Below are 13,284 nucleotides of genomic sequence, written 5' to 3'. Positions count from 1 at the left end.
GCTTCTTTTTTCATGCAAATGACCTCAACTGTCAATCAAATTGTCCCTTGTTTGGGGTGCAAAGCACAGGCCTATGTATGTTTTATATTTGGCAATACAAATACAAACAATGACCATGTCTATACATATTGTGACAATGCAAGTAGTTGCAGGAGGCTCTACATTAATTGCTGAATGGCATAATAGGTTAATTATCTGCTGTTTGTATATCATTATTTGTGGAAAAAATGCCTTTGCGGAATGTTTGACATGAGGTATCACACAGAGGACGTCTTGGGCTGCAGGCCCATTCTGCTGGAGAGAGAGAGAGAGAGAGAGAGAGAAGGGGGGGGGGGGGGGGTTTGGAGAAGGTTTAACATGCACCTACATACTCAACAGTCCCATCAGCACAGACAATATCAGCAATCTGCATAACAATGTCATTATAATTGGTCTGATTCTCTACTCCGTTCGTCTTCGGCATTAAGTCCTCTGGAGCAGCGATGAATCCACTCCTGATTGTTTTGGCAAGCCATTGATTATTGCAGAAGGTAAGTGACTGACGAACACTTAAAAGAAGCCCTCCAGCATTAATTACCAGATAATTGGATTGAAAATGATGGAGACAACGTCTCAGTATTCCATTAGCAGTGTTCTCATCCTTCTCCCAGTGTCCTCCCTAATCCCAACTCTCTGGAGATTGCCTGGAGATTGTATTGGAGAGTAGGAGGGCTGGAAGATACTTTATAAAGCATGAAGAGGCCTCAGCGTCCTCAACAGGTAAATTGACCTAGTCAGAGTGACGGATGTCTCAATTAAAACCCACAGTGGGTGACAGCGGTGAATACATGTGTAAGAAGCCACCCCCTTTGTTCAGTCATTTCTCAAGTATCATCTTGCCTCCTCAAATCAAGGAAGCCCTTCTTTCCAGCACCCCAGTCCTCTCGTCTCCTCTCTCCACCTCCCGCCGTTGTCCTTCTTCGAGTTCCCCCTCGTCTTAGTTCGGAAACAGACGAGGAAAAGATGGAGTCGTTGGACGTTTGCCAACCCTCACCAGGAGGCTGCCTGATGATGCTGAAATCAGAACAAGATACTTAACAAAAGTTCTTCTTCTGAGTTTTGATTACTCTATGTGGCAGAATACTAAATACAAACGCAGGAAATTAGACTTGCACTCATTCCCCTCTTGCCCAAGGACTGCTTCTGTGTAAAATAATTCAAACACCCCAAAGAAATAGACTTGCCTCCAATATGTGAACCGATGCACTTCTCTCTTCCTCTGAAACCCCTCTATAATATTTCGTCTTACCCATCCTGCACAAGCTACAGTCTATTACTTTTTCATCATTTTAAATTGGATATCCCAGAATAATAGTGGTCCACTCTATTATTTATAGATCGAGTCCATCAAGCTGGTGAGGAAGGTTGGAAAGCCCATGTGAGATATGCAGGGCTGAGAAACCATACCCCCGTGCCACCTGTTTGACTGTGTCTGATAAGCAGGAGAAACGAGGAGCGTTGCGATAGCGTCGGTCGAAAATAGCCACTCTTCCCTGACTGCTAATAAGAAGTGTATCCTCAGAAATGACACACACTGGCAGCAAAGATGACAGGGTGCTATATGTGCTTTCCCGTGTTTCACATTGCCTCGGCAGAGTTCTGACATCTTATTATAACATCCGTCGACGGTGCTTTAGTATTGTTCAGGGCTTTCATTTAGACAAACCTGGGGCGAGATGAATCATAAACTGGTACGCACATCTCTTTACGATATCAGAATACCTATTTAAGATGGTCTCCTTCTTTGACATCATCTCAATAATGCTTCAGTACAATATGTTGCACTCTGACATGAAAGCACTGCTTATTTTGAAAGTGCGCGACCTCTCCGTAGAGGAGAGCTGTTCTTTGCCAACACCTTTAGCCGAGTTACCTCCTTTTTCGCATAGCGTTGGGTCGTTTTCATTATCATCTCCAGACATTTTGAGCAGAAGATTGCCTCCCGTCATTTTGACCTTTCAGCGCGTGTGCGGCAGAGCCTGACCTTTCCTGTTGCCGAGGAAGGGGAGGCTTCTGGGTAGGAAAGGGTCCTCATTACCAGCTCATCAGGGCTGCCAGGCTCCCAACCTGTCTGTCTGAAACACCTGAGAAGCAGGAGAGCAACACAGCTTTTACTGGGCTGGAGCGGAAACCAACGATTCACTTCAGATGGCTGGTACATGTCTGGGAACCTGCAGGGAGGCTCACATTAATCAGACTAGTTTGACTTTGCAGGAAGTTTTCCCTCGCTCTGCGTATATTGTTGAATATAGTGAGACAATGGAAGATAAGTCAGAGAATGCGTAGGCAGGGTGGGTGCTGAGAACCTTGGCTGGGTAAAGAGGGGGTTTGAAGCCTGGTGTCAATTGTGTCCTTTGTCAAAGTTCACAAAGCGTTAAGTGTGTCTTTCCGAGTGGCACCATTGTCATCGAGGCTTTCATCCCCTGTCAAAAGTATTTGAGAACACGTTTCATGTTTCATGGACTTGCTTGTGATAATTAAAGTGGTCCGTTCACATGCAGGGTTCTGTGGCGATATTTAAAATGCGGGTTTCAAGAAGAGCAGAAGAGGAGAAATATAATTGGAAGGCAGGAACCGAAACCTTGATTTTACTTTGTCATCCTGTCCTTTCGCAATGTTTGTGAATCGCCCACTTCTTCGAGAGCAGCTGAAATGCTCAGTCTTGGCAGAATCCCACGGCCCGGCAATAATGAGGATGCTTTATCTGGCTAAAACTCTTCTAACAGGAGGCACATTTGACAAGCTTCATAAGGCCATACTTTTAAATTACTCTGTGAGCTCAAGGTTGATGGCGTTTACCTAGTTGATTATTTAGTGTCCGACCAGGCGTCGGGGACCTTGTTAATGTTTACCGGGAGAAACCACAAAGAGCAGTTTCATTTCCCCTCTTTTTTTGAGCTGGTTGTTCTTTCACGAGGCTCAGATAAAGATGCAGTCCTGGGGAACCTGGCGTTGGTCCGACTGGCAGACCATTAGTCCATGGTGGAAAACTGAACATACAGGTGATGTTCAGGTCATGCATCTGCTGCCATGTCATGTCCCAGGAGGAGATGAGACGAACCGAGGCGCAACTACAGGACACATCGCATGTGAGTTCCTTTGAATAGCACACTGTAAGATCTACATGCAGATATGGACTGAGGACACACTGTGAATGTGTTCCGTGGGTATATTCTGGATATTGTGGAGAACATTGCAACAGAAGGAGAGCATTGCTTTGAATGCCCCAGTTCCTCTGCAGCTGTTCCTCTGAATAATCGACTGCCGAGTTGAGGAAGTCTGTCTCTTCCAAACAGTATGTCCCGACCAGAATGAAAGCTGGGGGAAATCTGAAGTTTGGCTAAATGAAGGAAGGGCTCATTTACAATGCGCCCAGATGTGAAACATCCTGTCAGATTGACCGTCCCCGCGTTTGAGAGATGTGGTTGTTTTCCGGAGTGAATCTTCAACCATATGTGAGCCGACAGTTGGGAAACACACAGGCTCACCTCACATCGTGCTCACCACCTTGCCTCTCTCCCGTTCAGCGTTGTGACTGTTAATGTGGGCTGACATCTGCTGTGAAGGATGAGGAAAAACCACGGGGTATTTTCGGTCTAGGGCCTGGGACTCTGCTTCCATCACAGAGATGTAGTGTATGGATGTGTAGTGCCACCAACTCCAAATCTGTGTAAATTGCACACTGCTAATACTTAGCTTAGCATTGCTCAACACCTGTGGCTGCCTGACTGATCGTGTATCGCATAGACAACAACAATTTTCTTTGAACTTCTTTGTTTGGTTCTGATGAAACAAAAATTCAGTGTTGAGCTTAACAACTCTTGATACAGCACATAGGCAACATAAAAGTTATTTCAACATCATTAATCAGCTTAACGTGGTTAATCAGCTCAGCTCAACAATTCCTAAGCTCTTAACATTTACACAACAAGCGATTCATGTTCTCTCGTTATGATCGCGTGTGCACAGTGTGTCAGGCCCGGGGGGCTTTAACCTGTGCATCTGTAGAAAGGTGCACTGACGAGAAGACCATTCTTATCAATAGTTAATATGTTAATTTGGTACAAATGTAATTAGGCTGGCTCTAGCAGGTGGTACCTTTTATGACATGTTCAGCTATTCTGCTCAGTATTTTTCATATCAAAAGAACTTGGCTTTTTGAACAAAGTCAATATACCTTTAATTGAACCTGTCAAAAGCAGATGTGTTGTAGGATTTCAAAGGAATGTGTTAAACCAGCTGGTGTACAAGTTTGTGCTGATAAAATGACATGGTGGTTTGTTTAACTTAGCATTTGTCAAGTTGGTCTTGGTTCATCCTATTTGAAAGAGGAAACACAACAGTTGAAAAAAACTATCGTGGAGATGTATTGAACATCCCAAAGTTCTTTTTTGCAGTTGTCGGTATAAAACTTTTTGAAATTCCTCATTAGCCCTGTAAAGTCTGCAGTCACATTTAGCTATCCTGAATGAAAAATATGTTACTAGACCACATTTACATAGTCAGTGGGTTCTGTTGTATATCCTTGCATGCTAATGAATAATAAATGTTTAATAAATGTTTATAGGTCCGACCATCTGGCCATGAACCCACTCAACCTGCAAACCTTCCTTCAAGCTCATCCCTTTGTATTATTGGACTGGATTTTTCAAGATTCAAATACATATTTTGTTGCTGATTGTTACAGTCTATAGCATGTTGATATGTGGTTATTGTGGAATGCATTCGTCAAATTGGATTTAGTTCCTTATGTCTGTGTTGCAGCTCTACATATCTAGTTGAGGTTCATAATCAAAAGTGTTGTCCTTGATGATTCACTATGTCTAAGTTTCAAATTGGTTTTCCCTGCTAACATTGTGAGTGAGAAAATAAATATTTGGCATGCTCTGCGACCTTGAAGGGTACCAAGGCCACGAGTCAACGGAATACGAGGCAAAGCTGAACTTGAATTGTCAGATGATGCTGCGATGAGCAACGCTGCCAAAAGTCTTGCTCATTTTCGTCTACATTCGAACTAGACAGGGTGAGGCAGTGGAGAGGATGGTGTGTCTCAGAGGGGACTGGTGTCCTTCTATGTGGTGATAAAAAAACACCTCAAGTTGGAGCGTCTCACTAAACACCTTACAGGTAAAATCACCGTAAAGTGCCCTTAAAAAAGATAAACGCCAAACCTTAGCCGACATATTGGTGTTGGGGCAAAACACATTCATGTTCCACAAGAAGCTTTTGTGGAAAGAGCCCCGGCTTATAGTTTATTTTCTTGTTTGATGTAACAATGTTGGTAAGGTGCTGCTGTGCTGTTAAAAGTCTGTCTCTGGGGGAAATGAAACACTTCTGAAAATATTGTAATTGCACTAAAGCCAGCATAAAGCCTGGATTTCAGAACAAATCTTATTCACAGTATGAGTGACACCCCATGAGCGGGGCTGTTTGTATGCGTGTGTAAGTGTGTGTGTCGGAGCGCGGGGGGGGGGGGGGGGGGGGGGGTTCGTGTGTGCATGCGTGTCTGTGTGTTTGGGCACAGATGGTGGGTACCAGTACTTTTGTTTTGTGCATGTGTATCAGTGCATCTGCATCAATTGTTATGTTAACAATTGTTTTTTTTATGTGTTCTTTTTTTTTACCAGTTATTCTCAGCCCCATGGGGACTGATGACCTAGAAAGAGAGTGTGTGGGTGATTTTTTTTGCTGTTGCTAGGCTTCAAAGCAACTTTCTATTCTGTTGTTCTGGCCTGTGTTCATCAATGCGACTACACCGTTAGCGATGGAAAAGGGAGAGTGTTCTCTTTGGACTGAACAACTAACAGACTTAAGAACCCACCTAAAGGGAAAGAGATGAGCCTATTGACATCAGCCACTCCTTCAACACCTAGGGTGTCTATGGAAAGTGAAGCGTGCATACATTTTTGTCTATTTTGGCCCTTGACCATGAAAAAACTATTTTCGAACCGTTCTTCTCAAGCTTCATTGAAGAAGAAGTCTCTTACTCCATACAGGCAGGCCATTGCCATTTATAAAATGCACAGCTTGTGCTTTGGGTGTAGGTTTCCCTGAATGAATCCACAGGGGAACCCCCACAGGAGGCCCAGGTGGGAAGTGCTCACGCTGTCTTCCCCAAGAGAGCTCAGCTGTAGAAACTCCTGGGGATAATGATGGCAGGCTGTTGGGCTGACATTTCAAAACAGAACTGAGATTCCTCTGTGTATCACTGAATCGCTGATGGAAAGAAACGCCTACACTTGCAGAATACTGAATGTGGAGTTCATTGTTATGGCTGAATTCCGTATTCACCAGGATGGAATATTATTATTTTCTTTGTATTCCCCCATGGTTAAGGTCTTTACTTACCTCAAACTCTCTGTTTTCCTTTATTTGTTTCACTATTCCAAACAGAAATGTCTTACATTGTTAAACCTCAAATGGAATACAGCCCTTCAGTGTTCATGTGAAGGATTGGAAATTGCTGAAGCATGATGCTCACCATAATTAAAACCTAATGTGTGCTTTGACATAACTTGCTCCAAGACAGCATCACTGTGTCAGCGGTTTGTGTGATATGTCATCCAGATTAGTGTGACGTGTTGCCATATTGTCTAATAGGGTATGATTTTGCAGCGGTTTGTTGGTGAGTACAGAGCGTGTGATGTTTGCAGCATTTATCATCATAATTCAACGTGAGTCGGTGCTGGAGCAGATCGTGGGCAACTGTTTATCCTCACAGAGCTTCAGCTAACAAAGTGTTCCCTTGGCTTCCCTCACTGTACATCTGGCTTTCACACAGGACCATGGCAATCCACCATGTCCCAGTAGGCCTTGCCTCACAGAAGACCAAGCACGTACGCACAGTCTTTCTCGACATTATTACATAATCCCATGTCAATATTATAAACCTGAAGCTCCATCGAGGATGTGTATTTCTGTACAAAGTGCACTTTTTCCCTCTCTGCCAGATGGATTGATAACCACGCTGCTTTCTTTGCCTATTTAGAGTTTGACAGAGAGGGATGATGAATCCAGGTGCAAAAGTACCTTTTCTCTCATGAAAGAATCATGAGTTCAGCTCTCAGGCATAGACGTTTGCTCTCAGTATGACATATGACCACACTGGCATGAGAAACACTGCTTTTTTTCCGAATTGAGTTATTTTCGTGTCAGGAGAAAAAGTCGACAATGTCATTCTTGTTGTTTTTAATTAACACGTTGCATCTTGCTCTTTTTGGCACTGTTCCATAATTATACAATTCAAAACCAAACACATATGCCAAGGAGATTGGTATAGAGTAGGGAAGTATGTGTAATGGGATTAGTAATATTACTAAGCAATTCACCCTTTTAGAACATTATTATTATGGCAAATTCTAGGTAATATCAACAACATAGATCACATTGATTCTTATTATTTTTGGAGAGACAATTTTGGTCTAATCAACTCTACAACTGATTTTATAAGCCAACCATAACCTTTAGACTGAGCATTCTCAGAAGATAAAAGGTACTTTTGCACCAGGGTGTGAGCGAATAGGTCTGTGTACATGTGTGTGTGTGCAGAACCATATGACAACCCTTTCTCACCAACAACACCCACCCCCTATCTTTTCCCTTCATTCTCCTCAGGCAAGGAGTTTCATCTGAAAACAGGACGTTTGAATCTCTGTCAGTTCCTCCCAGATATGAAAACTAGACTATCAAACACACGTTCTATATACTATCTGAGAGTATTGGAAGTAGGAGCAAAATAACCTGTTTGAAAAAACGCATTTGACACTACCAGAAGAACAGAACTAAAAGACTGTACAGTACAAAACGCTTGCATCTGACAAGCAGAGACAGCATTATATGAGGGATGAGGGGTGTCAGAGGAACATATCGTTCAGTGAAAGTTTATTTTTGTTCTCAGTGTTGCTGGAGGATGGGAGATTTGCAGTGTAGCAACCTGTAGAGACACAAGGTAGTGGCATACCATGGCTGTTTTTGAACAGTAATTTCTTCGGATTGCGTCCAGAGACCACAAACAAATCAGAGATTCATTTGCATAGATTCTTTGTAACCCATTTGAAAAGAATGGTTTACCAAAACTCACTGAGAGCGCGGAAGTGATACAAGGTTAGATTTAAGGTCGTCGCTCATTGCTAAGTCTGATGCTTTCACCGTCAATTTCAGGCAGCTTTCAACCGCTGTCTGCTTCCAAATGATCCTATAAACATGACACATTTCCTCCCTATTCACATGCCATTACCGGGATTTAAAATTGGAAACTGTGCCGATGTTTGTGACACACATGAGCCAGCAAGTGTGCTTCCAAATTCCATTCTATTTCCAAATTCTTCAGGGAATTGTTTAGGTTGTTTGCACCAGAAAAAGTAACAAGACCTGGTTAGCATCTGAATAATGTCAATGCTAATGCTTTCCACCGCGGGTGCATTCACTAAATTAAAGCAACTGCAATGTTATGTTAATGCCATGTTTAAAATGCATTAGCTAGAGAGCTATAGAGCTGCCTTTGGCTCTGTGGTATGCATGCCATCAACCAGCACATTGGGAGTGGGAATCCTATTCTATTATAGGACCATAATCATTTTAAAACTACCACAGCTAAACATGACGCAAAATAAAATATTAACAATTAAACCATATTCCCAATTGTGTGTGTGTCTGTGTTTGTCTGTGAGTGTGTGCGAGTATGCGTATGAGGCGTGACAACATTTATTGTCTTTGTCAGATTATCTCCCCCTGCCACATTGTCAGCCGTCCACACTGCGAGGTATTGAACTGCATGGCTGATCAGCTGCCTGTGTCATCACAGCTCAATAAGTACAGTCATGCAAATATTCCTAGGGTGACCTTGTCTAAAGTTACACCGCTGGTTTCCAAGCAGGAGCAAGGCGACAGGAGCCAACTTTTTACAGGAGCCGTTACAAGAGTATGCTATGGACAACTGATGTGTCGGGTCCGGTAAAACTCAAAGATATCTGTCAAAACATGTACCTTATTGTTTAAAGTTCTTCAGGGGCGGCCTGTTGCAGTTACGTGCCCTTGTAACAACAGTCTACCTATATTTGTATTCATACTCTGAATAATTGTAAACATGGAATTTTGCTTGTTAATGGCTGCAATGAAGAAAACTATATGACAACAATCATGTTCAATGGACATTATTATCCCTTCCCCCTGATGAAATGGTCTGAGTTTCTTAAAGATTCGTCTCATCTTGTGTCAAAAGGCGCAACAGGAGTTCAAGTCCAACTAGGCTTGGAAAGACGCCCAATCATTTGGCGGCATTCTCTATCCATCTACCCCCTTTGGTAAGAACAGCGCAGACGAGACCCGTTTCTGACAAGCAACCGGACAAGCTGCTTTACATGATTAGAACGGTGTGAAAATCCCAGGCTTCCGCGCGACACCCCCACACGCCTACCATCCTTTCTCCAAATCAATCCTCATAATTTACCGCTCGCAAATAGATGAGGACAGAAGAACATGACAGTGACGTGAGTGAACACATCACACATGTATTCATGACGGGAAACCCTGCGGTTTGTTTTCTCCGCTAATTAGCATACTGGCTATTTTCTGAACATGGTTACATACCAACAGTCAGTTGCTATAGGTTGCAGTTGGCGTTGAATGCTCTTTTCCTCATAGTAGGTTGGGATCTTCAGATCTTCTTCTCTCCTCTCTGCTCCGGAAGGTTCTTGATCTTCAACTAAACGATGCCCTTCTGGAGCTTGGCGGGATGTCCTGGCAATGGAAAAATCCCTCTGCCAATAAATAAAACGCAATCTTCTGTTTCCATTCCCTGCTGGGGCCATTTTTCCTCCTGCTGGATGGGCAGCTGCATCTAAATCCTGATCCTTCAGTCAGACTTCTGTTGTGTACTCTGTCATGTACACAGTGCAACTTTTGTGGCTGTCAGAAAGAGATAGTGTTGTTTTTTAAAAATCTTTGTAGCTCTGTTAAAATCACATTGCGTTGTACTGTTGATGATGATGACGTTGGGCAACCACTCGCACTTACAGACGCACAATGAAAAATGACAGATGTTTCTGCATTTTACTTTGTCTGTACCTAAAGGGAGTCCACAGACAACACAAGGCTTCCATTGATCCAAGTCGTGATAAAAAAGTTGTTTTTTACGATTTTAACCTGAAAAAGCACAATTTGTTGTTGATTTACACAGCCAGTTGACGTGACCTGGGAATTATGCAATTCTATTATCCCTCAGAAATCTTTCGAAACATATCCCTGCCTCTTATTTTTCGTGCTGGAAGATTAAACTAAAACATTTCCACAAGCAATTATCGGAGTGTTAAAGGCGCATGTCTCTAGTCTTCCACGACCCAGTGGGGGGGCAGGACAGCCAAATGATGATTATAGTAAGCAAAGCTGAGGATGTCAGTGGAGGTGGTGTTCAATCTTTGACTAAAGCTCAGAAGCTGCAGGCTACTTTTGAGATTCAACATTTACTTGCCATCTCATTACGATTGATCGTGGGTGTTCCAGTAAAAAAAGAAAAGAGTGAGAAAAGATAAGATAAATAGCACCCATGACAGTTGTTGAATATGGAATAGGTTCTGAACACTGCACAGATGGTTTCGTGAAAAGGATCACAACATTATGACCCGAGTTTTGAGAAGGAGCTGGCGAGAGGTCAGTTACAACTGAATGTACTAACTAAGAATTATTAGGAACAAAACAAACTATCGTGGCTAACTTCACCAATTCTTCAAAGTCAGACATTCCTTTGGCAATCATTGTGTTAACTCTGCACCCATAACTGATCTATGGAAGATCATTCCTTCAAAAAAGACATCTTTGCACCATAATTATACTGAAAGAGGCAGGTTTCCTTCCGACACAAGGAATCCACGTTGACTGGTAAGCAGCTAAAATGCTTCAAGGACCAGAGATAACTGTCCAGGATTCCATGAACACCCCCCCCCCCCCCCCGCCCCCCCGCCTGGAGAGGAGAATGTCGATGGACATGTTGACCGCAGACCTCAGAACCAAACGTTCTCCCCTGGCAGTTCACCAGGATCTCGAGTCCCACTCCCCCCCAGCAGGTGTGACTCAAGTGTGTCACTAGGATTCACATGCCAACGTGGTCAAGTTGACCACATGCACCAGTTGTATGCCGTTTTTTAAGTCTCATGGGTGAGACTTAAAAAGGAGGCTGGAGGCTGCTGTTTACCGAGAGGACAGAGAAGTGGTGTGGTCCACATGTCACGGACAAAAGAACGGAAAGCTGCTTTCCCTCCCTCTCTCTCTCTCTCTCTCTCTCTCTCTCTCTCTCTCTCTCTCTCTCTCTCTCTCTCTCTCTCTCTCTCTCTCTCTCTCTCTCTCTCTCTCTTTCCCTACCTACCTACCTACCTACCTCCCTCCCTCCCTCCCTCCCTCCCTCCCTCCCTCCCTCCCTAGCCTCAACAGGGAGGGGGGGGGGGAGGGCACCTGGCTGTCTCCCTGCGATGCTTGAACCCATCATCTTTGAGTCACACTGGAGAGCGCTGACCCGAATGCAGTCCTGCCAGGAGGAAGAACGAGATGGAACCTCGGTAGAATATAGCGGTAATTCACATGAACCACTGTCGATGGCACGCACGCGCACACAAACCCATACAAACACGTATGCATTTCACTTCCCCCACCCCATTCATGGACGCTTGATTGGACCCAAACACACACTCACTCAGATTAAAGCACCACACGCGAGATGGAGAAACCATAAGGATGATACCGTGTGCGCAGTCGGGTGCAGTTTGCCTTGCCTGACATGTCATGTAAAGTGACAGGTCAATAACAAGGTGGGTGGAAAGAGAACGCGATATCTGGCCGCGCTGCTTATTTTTGGTTCTCTTTCCATCAACAGTGATTGATCTTCATGAGGTCAAACCTCAATTTGTTCGATGGGAATAGCAAACCCCAATCAATCCACTTAAACGGGGAAAGTAGTTTCATTTTAAGAACTGTGCTGCAGCAAGATAGTCTGGTATGATTGAGATGAATGGAAAAGAGGGTAAAGGACTGTCTCTCTATGCTTTCACTGTGCACAAACTCTCATTTTCTCTGCCAGGCTGACAGTAGAGTCCACGAGCACAGGGCCGCCACATGGGATTCGTAACAGTGTGCCTAATTTCCACAGGCCACTCCCTCTGTGATCTAAATTCTAATGATGCGTGTTTCCATCCCACGTAGCGCTCAGTGAGGTACTGCGGCCTTCAGTGTGCCCTCTCTCTTTCTTTCGTTCTCTCCTCCCTGCATCTCTCTCTCTCTCTTTATCTCTGTTTTCCTCCCTCTTTCTGTCTCTCTCTCTCTGTCTCTCTCTCTGTTTTCCTCCCTCTTTCCCTCCGTCTCTTTCTCTCTGTCTCTCTTTCTCGCTCTCTCTCTGTCTTTCCCTGCTCCCCTCTTTCTCGTTCTTTCTCTCCTCCTGGAACCTCTCTCGCTTTCTTTCTTTCTCTCTCTCCAATTCCCATTCAGACGATCTCAAATCTCTCATGATCAGGATTGGGGTGGGACTGGCAGTGTGGCTGAACCTCCGCTGCGAGGCCGACCAAGATATTCATTTATTAATGGACTCCCCCGGTGTGTTCATTTACGTAATTCATTTTCCTGCTGGTGGCCTAAGTTGGAGGACAGTTGCTCTGTTTCTCAATCCCCCTGTTTTGGTAGTAGGAAAAAAAACTCATTTATAAATATTTCATGCTTTCTTGTTTGGTGGAATGGCTTCAAGTGGCCTGGGCGACTTTACGGCCCCAGTAGATGGAATTTCAAGCAGGGAATCTTAAAAAGCATTGAAGCCTTCCATCTTGCCGTGTACTCTTCTGTGTGATGAGGAGAGGTTGGTGCAAAGTGCACCATCAGATGCTATGGCAAGTGTGTGTGGCCTAATCTGGTGCCTGCGGGGGTTCTACCCCAGCCATCAGCATCAACAACACTGTCTGACCTTCAGCCAAATGAAGGTAGGGTCCCAGGTTGGGTGCAGATGCAGTTCTGAATGACACAACATGCCCATGCACAAACATCAAGCTGGCATTGGGTTGGGCGTGTATCTTGTGTGTGCTTATGTATGTTGTGATGTTTCCATTTGGGGCACAATATCCATTTTTGCAATTCTGCTTATTCATAATCCTCATCGGTGAGTAACACTGACTGTGAATTTGAATTGCTCTTCATTGTTCAGACAAACTGATTTGGAGTGGGGGGAGAAGATGAATGGCAGAATACCAATGACGTTAATTAGGATAATTGCCC

Source organism: Hypomesus transpacificus, chromosome 5 (assembly GCF_021917145.1).
Source record: "Hypomesus transpacificus isolate Combined female chromosome 5, fHypTra1, whole genome shotgun sequence".
Taxonomy (NCBI): Eukaryota; Metazoa; Chordata; class Actinopteri; order Osmeriformes; family Osmeridae; genus Hypomesus; species Hypomesus transpacificus.
This window is presented reverse-complemented; position numbering follows the sequence as displayed.